Here is an 18,657-nt window from a genome sequence, read left to right on the forward strand (position 1 = left end):
AGTTACAGCTCTCTTTCTTTTCTTTCTGGGAGGAAGAGTTTCCTTCCAAGAGTTTGCTCCCAAAGCTTGTAACTGATAACTCATTGGCTACAAAGATAAGAGGTTCTTTCACATCCCTGAAGTATTGCAGGTATTTGGACACCACACATGCCTTCCTCTCTCCCATTGTTTTGTGTGTGTCATTTTTTTGTGGTCTTTTTTAATGGATCTTGAGACTGGTGGCAAGGGCAATTTTAGAATTAGCGTATTTTTTGGTATATGAAGGTTGTAAGCAAATAAGTAAGTAACAGTGTCCCGAGCCAAAGTCCTTTCAGCCTACAAATATGTAGGTCTGCAAATGCTACCCTAAGAGGCAAGAAAAGAGTGTTGCATCATGGAGCTCCCAGGAGAAGGCGGCAATTAAAGGGACTGGGTTGGGTTGGGTGGGGTGGGGTGAAGCATCATAGAAGATGCCTCGTGTCTAGGCTTTGAAAGAACTCCACACCACATCTAGGAGGGAACATGAGATTTAAACTTGCATGTTGTGCAAGATGAGCTGCTTCTCTAGAGGCCCCCATTATGGTATGGCAGTCCCCCTTCGATGTGACACACTAATGTCCTGTGCACCTTCTCTAGGTTTGTCTGGAAGTACTTTCCGTCTAGGCATGCAACTAGACTTATTGCTGTGTCTAAAAAAATCTGCACCACCATCGCCTACCACCAAACCGTCAATATATGAGAAAATAAATTGCACGTTAAAATTAGGAAAGGAAAATTTGGGTGAAATTCTCATGTGGAACGTTGTGGCGATGGTTGCACTTACCTCACTTCTGAGGTGGCTAATAACTTTGTGAATGACTCTTTCTTTCTTTCTTTCTTTCTTTCTTTCTTTCTTTCTTTCTTCTCAATGGTGTCTGCCTTCTGCTCACTTCCCAGGTGCCTGTACTTCCTGAAAACGCAATCACGCCCCAGCTGAGCTTTTTTTGCAAGCATGGTAATGCAGGGAGGTTGCATTCCATGCACCTGACATTTGTGCAGTTAGTGATTTTGAAAATGAAGTATTCTTTGCTTTTCAAGAAATCAATGCAGACAGATTTTCTTGAAAAGTAAATACTGCAAAATGAAGATCTTCCTTTAAAAGCAAAATGAGTGAGAGCAACTTCTTCCGGCACCGGGGAACCACCCTCCCAAGCTTCCCCTTCTTTCAGTTAAGGCCCAGAGGAAAATTTCATGATTTAACTTCTTTCATGGGGCTTTATTGGATCAGGAAATGCATGCTCCAGAAAAGTGGACAAACATTTAAGGATATAACTCTCTCTCACACACACTCCTTGCAGAAATAAGATATATTCATTCCTTACATTCATGGAAATCATAGAGACATTCTAAGGCAGGCTGCCTCAACCTTGGCCCTCCAAATGTTTTGAGACTACAGTTCCCACCACTTGCCCTGCTAGCTAGGGATCATGGGAGTTGTAGGCCAAAAACATCTGGAGGGCCGAGGTTGAGGAAGCCTGTTCTAAGATGTCCTACATATGGGGAAGAAAAGTTGAAGCTTCCTTCAAAGGAAAGAAAACGCTAGAGAAATGGGAGGCTAGGTTTCAGCACAACACACTCTGTACATCTGATGCTAGTGCATATGAAGAAGTTTGAAATCCCTTGCCAAAACAATGTCATTTCTATTTATAGTCGTACCTTGGACCCCAAATGCCTTGCGAGTTGGACGTTTTGGCTCCCGGATGCCACAAACCCAGAAGTGAGTGTTATGGTTTGTGAACGTTCTTTGGAACCCAAACGTTCAACGTGGCTTCTGTGGCTTCTGATTGGCTGCAGGAGCTTCCTGCAGCCAATCGGAAGCCGCACCTTGGTTTCTGAACGTTTTGGAAGTCAAATGGACTTCCAGAACAGATTCTGTTCAACTTCCGAGGTACCACTGTATTTTTTACATTTATACACCACTGTTTCTTCTGAGGAACTCAAGGTGTTCTGCATGGTTCTCCCATCTTCACAACAACCCGGTTTGTTAGGTTAGGCTGAGAGACAATAATTCACTCAAAGCAACCCAGTGAGCATCATGGCTGTGAGCTTCAAACCCAGGTCTCCCAGGTCACAATCCAATACACTAACCATTATACCATGCTGGATTGTGAGAGAAAAGCAAAATATAAGTATAATCAAGAGAACAGAAGAATGCCCCCAAGGCCACCTTACCAAAGACAAATATAATGGACAAATCTTCATCATTTTCTATAGAGGATTGCAACATTGATTGTCATAGTCAAATGAGCTAGCATAAGCTTCTTTGCCACTAGAAATACAACAAATATTCTCCTCTCAGGCAATGGTGGAAAAGCTCCCATATCTCAGCTTAAAATAGTTTTAAAGGATCCCAGGGCAGAACTGCACTCCGCACAGGAATGCTCCCAGATAATTATTGTATTTATAGTCTAGTTTGGCTCAGGCCCTACTCTATCATGTATTTAGCATGATGATTGATCTATCCTTCCTTCCAACACTTTGGAATGCCATAAAGAGGCCAAGATCTAATGCTTAATTAATCCACATTTGCTGTATCTAGAAAGCAGACTGGATTTGCCTGCTTAGTCCATTTTACAGACTCAATAATAACCAAAGCAATTATTCTAAATTAAAGTGGGTATTATCTTATGCTAAGAAGCGCAAAGTTTTTCTTTGAGGATATTGTCAGTGTAACAAATATAGTATCGTCTCTTTTTTCCAGATCTCACTGAAATGCTGCTGTCATTATTGTCAGTTGACGCTTACACACCTTTGTAGCTTTACTGGACAAGGGGTTGCTTTAAGGCAGGGAGAGACAATATGGTGTCCTGCAGATGTTTTGGATTACTCTCAACAACCCTAGTCAGTATGGGACATGGTCAGGGACGATGGGAGTTGTAGTCCAAAACATTCCAAGGGTCCAAACATTCCAACTGACTACCTCTGCTTTGAGGTTATTTCTGGTCACTGTTGGGGTATTTTTCTCTTCCAGTTCTATTGTTACTGTGTTTTATGTTTATTATCAATTATATAAATTTGACATGTTGTTGGAACCTGCCTTAAGAAGGTTGGACCCTAAAAGTCTCAGTCTCTCTCTCTCTCTCTCAGCAGAAAAAAACCCATACATTTAAGTCAACACCAGTTTAGTGATCTCAGCCTTGCACTCCTGCCCCAGTAATAATTTGACTACACCTGAACATGGCTAATGAAGCCAGTGTGGTGTAGTAGTTAAGAGTGGTGGACTCGTAATCTGGGGAACCGGGTTCGTGTCTCCGCTCCTCCACATGCAGCTGCTGGGTGACCTTGGGCTAGTCACACTTCTCTGAAGTCTCTCAGCCTCACTCACCCCACAGAGTGTTTGTTGTGGGGGAGGAAGGGAAAGGAGAATGTTAGCCGCTTTGAGACTCCTTAAAGGGAGTGAAAGGCGGGATATCAAATCCAAACTACTACTCTTCTTCTTCTTCTTCTTCTTCTTCTTCTTCTTCTTCTTCTTCTTCTTCTTCTTCTTCTTGCCACTGCTGAAGCTTTGTGGATTCCACATATTCTCCGTTCACAAAAAATAGGAAATATATTGCATGTCAAGACCCCGGAGGACAGGCTGATGGATGGAGATGGCACAGCTGGGGCTTATCAGCTGGCCTCCTGGCCCTCCGAATGCCCACAGCAGATATAACTTTTAAGCTCTGCATAGAGTTCTTAGCAGTGGGACGCGGGTGGCGCTGTGGGTAAAAGCCTCAGCGCCTAGGGCTTGCCGATCGAAAGGTCGGCGGTTCGAATCCCTGTGGCAGGGTGCGCTCCCGCTGCTCGGTCCCAGCGCCTGCCAACCTAGCAGTTCGAAAGCACCCTCGGGTGCAAGTAGATAAATAGGGACTGCTTTCTAGCGGGAAGGTAAACGGCGTTTCCGTGTGCAGCTCTGGCTCGCCAGAGCAGCGATGTCACGCTGGCCACGTGACCCGGAAGTGTCTTCGGACAGCGCTGGCCCCTGGCCTCTTGAGTGAGATGGGCGCACAACCCCAGAGTCTGGCAAGACTGGCCCGTACGGGCAGGGGTACCTTTACCTTTACCTAGAGTTCTTAGCAGAGCTGGTCCACCCCTGAGGCCAGGTGAAGCACCTGCCTCAGGCGGCAGGATCCTCCAAGGCAGCAGATCCCAATGTCAATCTTTCTTCCTCCCTTGTTCCTTGACCTTCCCTCACCCCTCTTTCCTGGCAGGTGCTTCACTACACCATTGGGGGGTCTACCCCAAGTGCCAAAATGTCTTCTGCAGGCCCTGGCACCTGGCCTCAGACAAACCTGGCAAGTGAAAATGCCTATCAGTTTCAACACCTCTATTTCACATCTACAGATATTCATGTTGTGGGTGTGGGGGGGGGGGAGGGAGAAATGCATCACAGAACTGTGAAGAGGTTGCGTTTCCAAGAATCTCAAGGGAGGTGGGAGGTATTCTGGTGCAGAACTGTGGCTGGCACCAGCAGCAGTGGGTGGAAATGCATAAACATCAAGAGGACAGGGTTGAGCCCATCAATTTGCTGGGAACAACAAAGCAAGCTGCCGTGGTTGGCTGGCACAAAGTTATTTATTTTTTTCAGCAACATGTTCCCCAAAGCTCAATATTTATTATGAGGACAATTACCGATGTGAGTCATGTTCCTGCCAAAACCGAGCTATTTGCTTAGTGCGGGGATCAGCGACCCTTCCGGGTGAAATGCTGTTGTTTTTCAGGGAAGCACAAATATGCCCTGCACTCATTTTTATGTCCTTACAGCACAAGAAGAATTCTGATGAAGATTCACCCTACTAGCAGAATATTTTAGGAGAGAAATGATCAAGAACATAAGAACACAATAATAGCCTGTTGGATTAGGCCAATTTTTAAAAACCAAAATTTCAAATTCATAGGGAAAAGTGCAAAGAAAACGAAATTGACAGATGGAATGGTCAGCAAACAATCCATTGTCATTTCAAGCAGTTTTAATGCTGCTATCTTTTAGGCTTTGCTTCTATTTTATAGACATTTTTTGTGGCGGGTGATTGTTGCATTTTTATTGCACACTGCAAATGACCCTACAAGTTTATAATACATGCACAAATAACTTATTTGCAGTGATTTGCTCAGATCTCTAACCCCAGCCTTCTTTATTTCTCCCTGAACAGACACAATGTCTGCTGTAGATGCAGCTCAGTCGACTAATATTTCTAATTAAACTGTCGTTAAGTTTCTTTGTGGGCGTGAAAATAATTAAAGCAACTGAGATAACACTTTTTTTTTAACCTCTGATGATTATCAAGCACTTGTGATTAAAGGAAACTGTTACATTTTTGGGATATGTTTCCAGAGTTGATACCTATTTGCAGATCACCTTTGCCCCCATTGGTTGCATACAGCCTTCAACTTTTTCCCATGAAGGTGCAGCTCCCAACCTCACATTTTCTGAGCACTTAAAATGCAGTGTTTTATAAGGCTGTAGGGGGGAAATACAATGATCCATTGGCGTAAGGCATTCTTGCTGGCTTAGTGGAACTTGTGGGAGCATCACACAAATGACAAAATGGTGAACACATTAGCCAGTTCACACACTGCTATGGAGCGAACCACTTGGAAGAAGCATGGCAGTGATGCTGCAAAGACAGTGAAGGAACTGTATACCATCAGGAGTTATGCAGGTGCAAGACACATTGAGCAAAATAAGCATTTATTAAGAGAAAAGCAAAAGGCCAAATCTGCGATTGTGGGGTAAGTACAGGTGAAACTCGGAAAATTAGAATATCGTGGAAAATTTCATTTATTTCAATAATTCAACTTAAAAGATGAAACTAATATATGAGATAGACTCATGGCATGCAAAGCAAGATATGTCAAGTCTTTATTTGTTATAATTGTGATGATCATGGCGTACAGCTGATGAAAACCTCAAATTAACAATCTCAGAAAATTAGAATATTAAATGAAATCAGCAAAAAAAAAAAGGACTGCAAATAGAGCAATATTGGACCTCTGACAAGTAGAAGAATGCATATGTACTCAGTACTTGGTTTGGGCCCCTTTTGCACCAATTACTACCTCAATGCAACGTGGCATGGATGCTATCAGCCTGCGACACTGCTGAGGTGTTATGGAAGACCAGGATGCTTCAATAGCAGCCTTCAGCTCTTCTGCATTGCTTGGTCTCATGTCTCTCATCTTTCTCTTGACAATGCCCCATAGATTCTCTATGGGGTTCAGGTCAGGCGAGTTTGCTGGCCAATCAAGCACAGTAATCCCATGGGCACTGAACCAGGTTTTGGTACTTTTGGCAGTGTGGGCAGGTGCCAAAGTCCTGCTGGAAAATGAAGTTAGCATCCCCATAAAGCTCGTCTGTGGAAGGAAGCATGAAGTGCTCCAAAATCTCCTGGTAGACGGCTGCGTTGACCCTGGACTTAATGAAGCACAGTGGACCAACAACAACTGATGACATGGCTCCCCAAATCTCTTTTCTGATGAGAGCAGCTTTTGCATCTTATTTGGAAACCAAGGACCCAGAGTCTGGAGGAAGAATGGGGAGGCATACAATGCTTGAAGTCCAGTGTGAAGTTTCCACAGTCTGTGTTGATTTTCTGAGATTGTTAATTTGGGGTTTTCATCAGCTGTAAACCATGATCATCACAATTATAACAAATAAAGACTTGACATATCTCACTTTGCATGTCATGAGTCTATCTCAAATATTAGTTTCACCTTTTAAGTTGAATTACTGAAATAAATGAACTTCTCCACGATAATTCTAATTTTCCAAGTTCCAGCTGTGTATTAGGAATCAGAATCAGAAATACTAAATCAAAATGGGACCTTTTCTTTTCAGCCTGAGGGCTACGTTTCCTTCTTGGCAACCCTGTGGAGGTCACGTGCCCATGAAAGTTGCAATGAAGAACCAAAAGTGAGTGGTACATGACCGCAAATGTCACCAGTTGTACACACACTTCCATATCCATCTCTATCCTCCTTCCAGGCAAGCAGGAGTCATGGTCTGCACTCAAGTCCACACTCCAGGTACAGCGGTTCTCAACCTGTGGGTTCCCAGATGTTGTTGGAATACAACTCCCATCATCCCTGACCACTGGTCATGCTGGCTAGGATTGATGGGAGTTCTGGGGACCCACAGGTTGAGAAACACTGCTCCAGGAGGATACACATCATGTCCAGTAAAAGGTGGGGCCTGGGAGAGTGGTTGTGCCTGGGGAGATGGGAAGCGAGGAGAGTCCCAAGGACCAGACAGAGAGGCCTAGAGGACTCCATTTGCCCCTGTGCCTGTGGTTCCCCAACCCTGCACTAAAATAATTGCTTTCTCCCACATGGGAGATCTTCCTCAGAAATCCTGCTTCGAATCTCCTTTCCATGTGAAATTAGCTGTTTCTCCAGTGGCATTTATGCTGTAAAACAAAGGTGGCCTATCTAATACTCACCAGAGGTTGCCAGACCTCAACTCCCACCATCTTTGATCGTTAGTCATGCCAGTTGAGGCTGATGGGAGTTGAAGTCCAAGAACATCTGTTTTTAGCTCCTCCCAAGGTTCATTCTATCCCTTCACCGTTAGCCTTCCAACATCAGGCAAACTCTGTGCTAGTTTTAGAGAGTGACTGGGATCTGTTTGAATGTAGAAAAGATTCTTCTACTTCGTTGCCTTGGTTTTCTTTTATAGTTCTGTTTCTTTTGTTGCTGTTTTGCTTTGTTTCTGCAGTGTTGGTTTTGTTTTATCTTGAGTTCTATTGTGTTTTTTTAAAGAATGAGGCTATGTATCTTTGGCACAGTAGTAAGCATCTAGATGGTATAATACATAAAACAGGACCACTCACTGAGTCCTATGTTGTAGGCAGTTCTGCCCTTAGGTTTTGTTGTTGTTGTTGTTTTGCTTCCATTGTACTTCTCTAAACCTCAAAGTTCACCCAATCCTGCTGATACCTCCCTCATATTTGTGCGTGATTCTCTTTTGGCTAGATAAGCAACAAACCTCACAACCTGAAAATCACAAACTGAGAGACTGACAGGCGCCCTATTCAGTAGTGGCCTACGTGGTGGGGCAGAGCTGTGGAGGCACCCTCTGGCCTTGTTCTGTCTTACCTGGATGATGCTGAGATTAGGGAGAATGGCAGCAAGGTTGTGGCTGTGGGAATGTTAAAGGTAGCAGGAAAGGATATATTGAATAAGTATTATCCTTCCTTCACACACACTAGTGAGTGATGTAGCAGAGCAGATTCCTCTCAATATATCAGGAAGCTAGTCTGCAGATTCGTTTGAATCTCTTTAGTTAAGTAATCCAATCTGGCTTTCCCAAATGGATTATTCCTGGTGTCCCCTTTTATCCCTCTTTAAAAAACAAAGACAGACCCACGCCCATCTCCCAGGTCACATGCAGGGAGAGGAAGCTCCAGACCAGTAGAACAGGAAGTTACACTGACTGGATGTCCCCCTGCCTGTGCCCACTCTAGGGAAACAAGGAATGTTCCACTTGACTGTTCCAATAGATTGCATCCCACAGTGGCTCCGCATTTGCACCGGTGGAGCCAATCTGCCATTGCTGCCACCTTGCCCTGTCCCATCGAGGCAATCGGCAGAGATGTCCATGTCAGGAGGGTTGTTCTGAAGCTCCACATGACCTCATGAGCAGCTCCTGACATTCTCCACCCAAATCACAACCAGATACAGCATGGAAGCAACCACAGGAGGAAAATGCTTTAAGGAATGTAAGGAAACCAGAGGCAAATGTTAAATGGAACTCAGTGTGAGAAAGGTGCCATTGTGGATGTATCCATCACATTAATGCTGCACGGTAAGCGTAATAACAGATCACAACACATACCAATTCCTTAAATAGCGGTGGCGGCAGCGGCAGCAGCAGCAACAGCAACAGCAACAGCAACATTTCATTATTAAACTAAACAAATATATCGATATCCCTCCCTCTCCCAGGAACAAGCAGTTCATGTAATCATCTGTCGGGTTAAAAAAATGTGTTGTTGACCTGGAGACCCCCTAAAGAATGGTGATCATTGCAATTGTGTTATCTTAAGGAAGATACACGAAGCCTGACCCCAAGAGTGCCTTGGAGGTTATTAATATGACAGCATTATTTAGGACTGTCTGGAAAATCAATATTGAAATGCTATTACATTGGACAGTGGCATCATCAGTAGAACTGATGGGAGGTAATGAAAGGAAATCAACAGCACGTTTGCTGAGGGAGGAATCTGGTACATCAGGGAATATGTCAATATGGTTTGCATTTGCAGTTTACCACTAGTATACGGCTGGCACAACCAATGAATGACCCATCACCGCATTGGTCCTTCACCACCAGATGTTCATTGTCAAATCTTATTTCATTATCCCTAGAAGATCCAATCATACAGGACAGGTGCCATTCACCAAGGGAGAGTGAAGCTGATTGATAAATAGCAAGTTTATGGTGGGTGCAGCTTCAGAGTGAGTTGCCCCCACAGCCTTTTATATTTTAGAAAAAGATGTCCAAGGCAGCTTGCAACACCATAATTAAAAGCACAGCAGAAGACAGCTAGATGCTAAAACGCTAACAATAAAAGCAGTTAAAAGCGATAAAAGCCATACTTAGGGGGTAGAGGAATTACATCAGAGCTCAGTCATATCATAACAGGCCTGACAAAACAATATTATGGCTTTGTATTGAAATGCTATGGGGATGAGAGAAGCCAGGTGGGTCTCTATTTTCTAGGGACAGTCCCAGATTTACTGAAGTCGTCCTGGTTTCTGAATTGATCCCAGAATGCCCTGCTTTTCCTTAGGATGTTCCTGTTTTCATTGGGCAAATGTTGGAGGGTATGGAGTTATGCGACCCCCAAGCCAAGGAGATAAGTAACTATACAGTGGTACCTCGGGTTACATACACTTCAGGTTACAGACTCCGCTAATCCAGAAATAGTGCTTCAGGTTAAGAACTTTGCTTCAGGATGTATGTGACCCAGGAGATGGGCATGGCTCTGGCTGACTCCTTAAAAGAGCCGAGTCATGCAGCCATTTTCTCAGTCGCAGTCTAGCTTTTGTCTTGAAGTTCTCTTGTTGTTGCTCTTTTGCTGCCATGTGGCTCTTCTGCAGCCATTTTGTCTTAATATAATTTTGCTTTCTGCTGGCTAAGAGCATGAGTTCAGTCTCCATATGAGATCAACTCGCACTGTTTGTTTATGTAACTGCTAAGAAAAGCCTGCCTTTCAGGGATTAAATCGTGAACTGAAATGTGAGTAAACTTCTTCTTTACTCAGAAAGACTCTTGTGTCTTTATTTTTTTTTTAAGAGGCATTAAAGGAGATAACAGAAAGTAATCTTAACTAAGAGATTCAAACAAATTTGCAAACTAGCTTCCAGCTATATTGAGGGGAATTTGCTCTGCTACATCACTCACTAGCGTGAGTGAAGAAAGGATAATACTTATTCAACATATCCTTTCCTACTATCCTTAACATTCCCACACAAACGACAGCCCCCAAATACAAATTTGTAATGCCCAAGTTCTTATGTTTGTGAAGGAGAGGTTCTTTTTCATCCTAGTCTCTCAAAAAAATCACATACAACACAATCAGCTATTTCCTCCACCCCACCAACCTCTCGAAGGTCAGTGTCAATCCTTCCAGCCTTGAACAAATTACACCAAAGTGTCCTATCAAAATTCTAAACAGACTGACGTGTTAAACTCAGATTTTCAAACTGTGAGGAAGGGTGACTCTGCGGGTAGCTTACTGATCCAGACAAGAGGGAAAATTCACTTGAAGAATCAGAGCTTTGAGAAGATGAGAGATTTTGACCTGCACAATTAGATTTGGGCTCAGCATAGAACATCACATTAGACAGTTACAGGTATAAACTGAACAGGGCTGATAAATATCATTTTGTAGGAATGCCATCAAAATCCAAGACAAGTCATAAGAAGATGATAAATTTGAAAGTTTACTGGGTTTGGGGGAACATCGTGATTGCCATTATGCACATGGATTAGCTAATGTGGTATTGATAGCTCACTAATAGAAATTAGAGACCAGTAAGTAAGTTCCTTTGATAAATGAATGTTTTTAGTGACAGTTGCTCTAACATAAATTTTCTTTAATGCCACTGAATGCAGCCATTCATCAGTATGATAGTTCTATCAGTCCCTCTAATAGTTTGTGCAATATCTGAACACAACAGAGCCAGGCATTGCATTCGTTTCCACATCTAGGCAGAGATTTCTCATTTTACCTTGTCCCTTTTCCATGTTATTCCTTCTAAGGATTCACTTGTACATTGTACAAATGTATAATATCACAAATACGTCTTCATCAGCTTCAAATGATATAGAAAGCTGTTGCTTCCTAATCATTTTGGTGTGTGATGGTAGTCAATGGTACACAATACCGTTACCTCTTTTTTGAGGGGGGGTCTTATGGTAGCCATTTTGTGCTGGCACCCATGGCACATTAAAAACCCCGTCATTAGGCAAGTTTAAAGTGCAGCCATTTTGGACAGGAAAATTGGCTTCCAGGTGGAAAAATCAAAATTGGAGACTGAGTTGTTAGAACCCAGTACTAAGAATTTGGCAAGAATGTATAGCTTGCTGTTGGAATGGAACACAAAAGATGAAATGGTAAAATCTGCAATGATTAAGTGGGCACAGGACATTGGTCATAATATTTTGTTTGCTGACTGGGAAAGGTTGTGGACCACCGGTATGAAATTTACGGCATGTAATGCCCTAAGAGAGAACATTATGAAAATGATTTATAGGTGGTACATGACCCCAGTCAAGCTTGCAAAAATTTACCATTTGCCCGATAATAAATGTTGAAAATGTAAAGAAGTTGAAGGAACATTCTTTCACCTTTGGTGGACGTGCTCAAGGATTAAGGCTTTCTGGGAAATGATATATAATGAATTGAAAAAGGTACTTAAGTACACTTTCCCTAAGAAACCAGAGGCCTTTCTCCTGGGCATAGTTGGCCAATTGGTGCCAAAGAAGGATAGAACATTTTTTATGTATGCCACAACAGCAGCAAGAATACTCATCGCAAAGTACTGGAAGACGCAAGATCTACCCACTGTGGAAGAATGGCAGATGAAGGTGATAGACAATATGAGACTGGTAGAGATGATGAGCAGAATCCAAGACCAGGGAAGAGATACAGCAGAAGAGGATTGGAAAAAAATTAAAGAATATTTAAAGAAATACTGTAAAATTAATGAATGTTAGAATGACTCTGGATTATAAAATAAGGGGTTAATAGCGGCAAGGGATAATTTAAAGAAAATAAATAATATTAAAATTGAGTTAAAAGTAAGGGAAGGATTTGCTGACAAATTAATCAGAAATTAGAATACAGAAAGGGGAGGTATGAGGGAGTCGGGAAAGTAAGTTATAAGAAAGAAAAATTTGAATTTATATGTGTTTTATGTTTGTATTTTTTACAATGTCTTTTTTCTTTTTTTCTTTTTTCATTTGTTGGTTATTGTGTTGTGTTGGAATGTTATAAATTTGTGGAAACTTTAATAAAAAATTTATTTAAAAAAATAATAATAAAGTGCAGCCATTTTAAGAGTATGCTGGGCACCCATGGCAGCCATTTTGTAGTGGTGCCCATGGCAGTTCCTCTGATTTCCACATGTGGCCTTGGGCCCCCAAAGATTGGGAATTGCCGCTCTAAATAACCCAATGTCTCAACAGAAAGCAAACATTGCATAAGAACACATTCAAAAGTGCTTCATTCCTTCACAGACACGTTTTTGCTTGTGGTACCTTCCCACATTCACATCCAAACACAAATTATATGCATGTTGCTTCAGTCTCCACTCAGATCTTATATACACTCCTTATATACACAGAACCATTCATAGTCTTCTCAAGACATCTCCTGATGGCAAGCCCCATCTCGTCTCCCATAGAACTGACTGGAGCTCATTGGCTCCATTCAGTTCTGTGTTCAGAGCTCTCTCTGCTCAGTGGGTGGTGAGGTGGAAAATAGATATATGCAGTACATCATTTCCTGCGGTATTTTTACTACGACAGTTTACTTCACTCTGCACCCTTGCATTTGTCTTTGTGATGGGTGTCCTTGAGCGAGTTCCACCCTTCTGTTATTTCATCGGCTATATGCTTGAATTCGACGCACATTTCTTAATGGACTGTCTACTTAGCACAGCACTGTATAATAAAGACTTCTTCACAAATACACAAAGTGATGCCTAAGACACATTGTTCTAAGTGATGCAAAGAACAAACAGTGCCAGTCTGAAATGTTTTGAAACAGCAAGGGAAGAAAGGGAAGGGGGGGAGGGGCCTTTAAATAAAAGCAAAACAAAAAATCCTTTTACACTGATAAAAAGAAAAGAAAAGAAAGTAACCAGCTTCTTCACTTGATTTTACCACACACAAGAAAGAAACATCTCAACGTTTTCTACAATTGCTCTCACAGATGTAAGGCTCTCTTTTAACAGGATGTTCTTTGAAGGAGACAAGAGTGCTAGACCCCAAGTTATTTTCAAACTTAAGCTTTCTCCCCACCAAGGAGAAGTGGAGAAAAGTCTCATTTATCTTCTCCTTCCTGAGATGGTTGCTCAGTAAGTCTGCTTCTCTCTCTCTCTCCCTCTCTCCACACACACACACACACACATATGGGCTGCATTCAGACAACACTTTATGCCATTTTCCTGATGCTTCCTTACCTGGTGTGTGTGTGTGTGTTTGCATTTTATGTAACATTTCACATGACGGAGAATGCAGTTCTGGAAATCTAGCAGAATCCAGTGGAGGTTTAGTACTCATTTCTGTGATAATTGCTTCCAGGGAAAATAAATCAATGTGCAACCCTGTTAACCTGGGGGGAAAGATTGCAGGGCAGAATTTGGGGTGGTATCTCAGAATACAGTTCTTTCATTCCATATACCTTAGCTAATACAATCTGACAAATACGTAGGGAATCTACCACCCAAAAAAAAGTTATCAATTAATATCTGGATTTCAAGCACCAGAGCTCATATTATTGATAGAACATATGAGACTCATATGAAGAGCTACATCAGTATCTATTATCATAAGGAAACAACAGAAGGAAAGGATTAAGCTGGGAGACTGGACGCAAAATCTTTCAATGTGACATCTTGAAGCGAAGATGTGAAATCTTGAAGGGGAAACAAAGTGAATGTTCGGTACTATTTTCAAGAGCCAAATCTCTAGCACTCCCACATTTGAGGGTCTCTTTCAATAGAATAAGAAGTATTAATGTGCTAGCTTAAAGGTAAAGGTAAAGGTACCCTGCCCATATGGGCCAGTCGTGTCCGACTCTAAGGTTGTGTGCCCATCTCACTTAAGAGGCCGGGGGCCAGCACTGTCCGGAGACACTTCCGGGTCACGTGGCCAGCGTGACGAAGCTGCTCTGGCGAGCCAGCACCAGCGCAGCACACAGAAACGCCGTTTACCTTCCTGCTATAAAGCGGTACCTATTTATCTACTTGCACTTTGACATGCTTTCAAACTGCTAGGTGGGCAGGAGCCAACCATACGATCGGCAAGTCCTAGGCGCTGAGGTTTTACCCACAGCGCCACCCGCATCCAATGTGCTAGCTTACTAGCATAATAAAATATTTTTATTTACTAGCTATGGTTTTCCCAGTAGCAATGTATGGAAGTGAGAGCTAGACCATAAAGAAGGCTGATCGCCGAAGAATTGATGCTTTTGAATTATGGTGCTGGAGGAGACTCTTGAGAGTCCCATGGAATGCAAGAAAATCAAGCCTATCCATTCTGAAGGAAGTCAGCCCTGGGTGCTCACTGGAAGCTGAGGCTCCAATACTGATGTTGGGAAAGATGGAGGGCACAAGGAGAAGGGATGACAGAAGACGAGATGGTTGGATAGTGTTCTCGAAGCTACCAGCATGAGTTTGACCAAACTGCGGGAGGCAGTGGAAGACAGGAGTGCCTGGCGTGCTCTGGTATATGGGGTCACGAAGAGTCAGACACAACTAAACGACTAAACAACAACAACATTTACTAGCATTATAAAAGATGTTGTTGTTGTTTAGTCGTTTAGTCGTGTCCGACTCTTCGTGACCCCATGAACCAGAGCACGCCAGGCACTTGATATCTTAGGATAATGGAGCTGCTTTATCCTAAATCAGACCACTAAGTCACCTAGGGGTAGCCAGGGTGATATTCTTGGGCTACAATTCCCGTAATCTTTAACCATTGACCATGGCGGCTGATGCTGACAGAAAGTGTAGTCCAACATCACCTAGAGAGCACCATTTTGGCTATCCCTGGTACAGCCCAGCTGGTTTCCAGGGTCTCAGGCAATGAAAATCTTTTTCCAGTCCTGCTACCTGAATAGACCTGTGCTCTGCCACTGACATACTCCCCGATCAGAGAAAAACAGAAGCCTTAAATTGTAAAAACAACAACAACAACAACAACAACAACACTATGTAGGCTAAATTCAGCAATATATATGTTATTAAGCATGTGGTAGACTGCTGGACTTAGACTGGGGATACTTGGGTTCAAGGCTCTGCTTATCCGAAAGGGATCTTGGCCTGTTACCATCTTTCAACCTAACCCACTCTGCTGAAAACCTGAAACTGCCTTGTCAGATACCTTTGGAGATTTGAGGAGAAGTATCATCAGTTTACTCAGAGAGTAGAGGGGAGAGGGGAGATAAAGTTGGCAACAACATTATGTTGTTCACTTCCCTCCAAGCAAGGTAATGGAAAGTCCTGAATGCAGAATTGTTCTTTGGAAGGAAAAAAGAAGAAGAAAACCTCATGCCAAAAAGGGGCTAATCTGATTCCTGAGCCACTTCATTTCTTTTAAGCACAACTATTTCAAAAATGATTTCCCATTCCGTCCAGTTGCCCCCTCCCCCCTCCAATTCTGCATTTCCTTTGACAGAATCAAAGACGGAAGCACATTTCCATGTAATGTTCCAAGGTCAAATTGCTAAAATATCAAGGGCGGGAGGAGGGGGTGTCTTGTTAGGCAGATGAAACATTTCTGCAGTGACCGGCATTGGCCTCAAAGCCTTAAAATGGAATTTAGAAACAAGATGAAATGCAGGTTATGATGAAATCCCCTTTAATTGGGATTATGGAGAGTACGGACCTATTTCTCTGCCCCATCAAGTCCTATTTTACATGCTGTGCAATTGATTCCCAAAGAGTTGAAGGGATGAAGGCTAAAAGCAAGAGTAAATGGTAAAAATTGGATGGCAATCCTGGCCAAACATTCGAACATAATTTAATGGAAAAATACAGAAAGGAAGAAGAAAGTTTGGAAGCCTTTCCTGTTCTTATCCTATAGGAAATGAAAAGGAGAGTTAAAGAGCCTATGTTTTTTTCTTCTTTCCCTTCTCATTTATTCCCGTCACTTTTTGCTGTTGCTGCTCTTGTTTTAACTAAATACATCTTAGTAATTTCGCATGCTATTTGCAAAGGTGCAGCTTTTCACAGAAAAGTAATTTCTCCATGGCTTCAGGCCACTTGGCAAACAGCTCTTATGAAAGAACCAAAGACCTACAGTTCTGAAAGGGAAAGAAACAAACAAGGTATTGTGAGCAGCTCAACCAGATGACTGAGCTGTTTACTAAATGCCCAATTTAAAATTATCCAAAGAAAATGTGGCTTCTTTTTTTTTTTTGCTTACAGAATAAAGAATGTTTAAACTGTTGCTTTTTAAAAAAGATACAGTTGGCTAAGTTCAATTGTTAATAAATAATAATAATGCAACATTATTAAGACAGAAAACATCCAAATCCATACTGCTGTAGGTCACAACTGTGATGCTTCCTCACTTAGCTCTGGTGTGCGTGGCGAGAGGTCAAAGTATTTAGCAGCAGGACCACCAGATTATTATTGTATGGAAATCAGAGTGGAATTCCTGCTCTTTAGTGCTCAGTCGGGGCAAATGTAAATTCAGGTTTTACAAGGATTGATGTTTACTCCGATTGAGCTTTAAGGAGCAGGTTTTCATGGGGAGAGCTCTGGAACAAAACAAAACAAAAAGGTGTTCTGACACAGAGCTTTAAAGCACAGGCTATGCCTGGAAAGACAGGAAGAAAGGTAAATATGGATAAACTCTAATCAAATCCAGCATTATTGATTCAGCATTCAGCATCCTGTTCATACAGCAGCTGATCAGATGCCCCTGAAAAGTTCACAAGCAGGACCTGAGTGTAGCAATCTTTTCCCCACTCAGTTCCCAGCAAACAGCATTCAGAAGCCTGCTGCCTCTGGCAGTAAGGTAAAGGTAAACAGACCCCTGACCATTAGGTCCAGTCGTGGATGACTCTGGGGTTGCCGTGCTCATCTCGCTTTATTGGCAGAGGAAGCTGGTGTACAGCTTCTGGGTCATGTGGCCAGCATGACTAAGCCGCTTCTGGCGAACCAGAGCAGCACACAGAAATGCCGTATACCTTCCCGCCGGAGTGGTATCTATTTATCTACTTGCACTTTGACGTGCTTTCAAACTGCTAGGTTGGCAGGAGCAGGGACTGTGCAACGGGAGCTCACCCCGTCACGGGGATTGAACCGCCGACCTTCTGATCGGCAAGCCCTAGGCTCTGTGGTTTAACCTACAGCGCCACCCGACATCTAAAATAAAATTGGTGGAAGGACACATAAAATCAGGAAAACATACATGGGTACCATTTGTATACCATGTAGAAGATAATACTGCCAAATAATTGGAGGAAGATTCAAATACCACCAAAGCATTTATTTTCCTATTTCAGAGTTTTTATAGCCCTCCCTTCATCATGATCAAAGCACAGCTGCTATACATAATATATGAGCTTGCGGTAGATACAGATTCACACGCTTTTTTTTTTAAAGTTATTTAAGATGGTTGGGTGAAAGTTTTGTATCTCTCCTTTTTCTTTGGTAGCAGTGAATATGTAAACCCAGTTTCCACTTTACGGAGAAGATGTATACTTGGTTGAAGTGGTAAGCTTAATTGCTAGTGTGGGATCATTATATTTGCATTTGTGTACGGAAAAAGAAAAGCTGTAATAGCGAAAATTGAGCTGGGACAGAGTGCATAACAACTTTCTTTTACTGCGACATAATGTAAATAATCGCTGATTTAATGGCAGAAGCCTGTTCTGGGATTCAGAAGCTGAAATTCCTTCTTTTTCTTTTCTTTACCGTAAATCTTCACTAAATTTAGATTCTTACATGATGGAAATGGAAGAACTACACAAAATAGGGTCTTCTCAAATGTTACAGGAAGGAGAGAGAAACAGAGAATTCTTCCAAGTCTAACTGGCAGAATTGTAGATAAGCTTGCAGAATGGCTGATAAGCACCGACAATGACTAATCTTTGATTTCTGCCCAGAGAGAAGTTGTCCATAAATACCGAGAGGAACCAAAAGCTTCCAGCCATCCTGCAAAACTCGACCGCTATTTGCAGCTGCAGGATCAAACAGCTACATGAAGGAATGAGAGTATTAACACCATTGGTGCAAGCGCCGAGGGTGATATAGCATATCAACATCCCCCTTGGACAACAGACGTCCAGTTGCACACATGGGACTTTGTCTTTCTTCCTTCTGGATCAGATTGGGGGCAGTTCAGGAAGATGCAGTAGGGAGGACAGGAAGCGGAAAACTGTGTTGCATCCACTGGCGTGGTGACAGAAAAAGAAA

The 18,657-nt window shown here is 42.5% G+C and overlaps 1 protein-coding gene across 3 annotated transcripts in view; it reads right to left on the minus strand.

Annotated features, from left to right (window-relative positions):
* Positions 1-18,657, minus strand: part of NAALADL2 (N-acetylated alpha-linked acidic dipeptidase like 2) — a 777,627-nt gene that overhangs the window by 635,768 nt on the left and 123,202 nt on the right. Inside the window, exon 1 of one of the 3 annotated variants that reach the window (XM_081910935.1) lies at positions 803-820. The exons of the other annotated variants lie outside the window; for them this stretch is intronic. The gene's annotated coding sequence lies outside the window, so the exon portion shown is untranslated. Of the gene's footprint in view, positions 1-802; positions 821-18,657 lie in introns of those variants that run through there. 3 annotated transcript variants of the gene reach the window in all.

Source organism: Podarcis melisellensis (genome assembly GCF_964234715.1).
Source record: "Podarcis melisellensis genome assembly, chromosome: 5".
Classification (NCBI taxonomy): Eukaryota; Metazoa; Chordata; class Lepidosauria; order Squamata; family Lacertidae; genus Podarcis; species Podarcis melisellensis.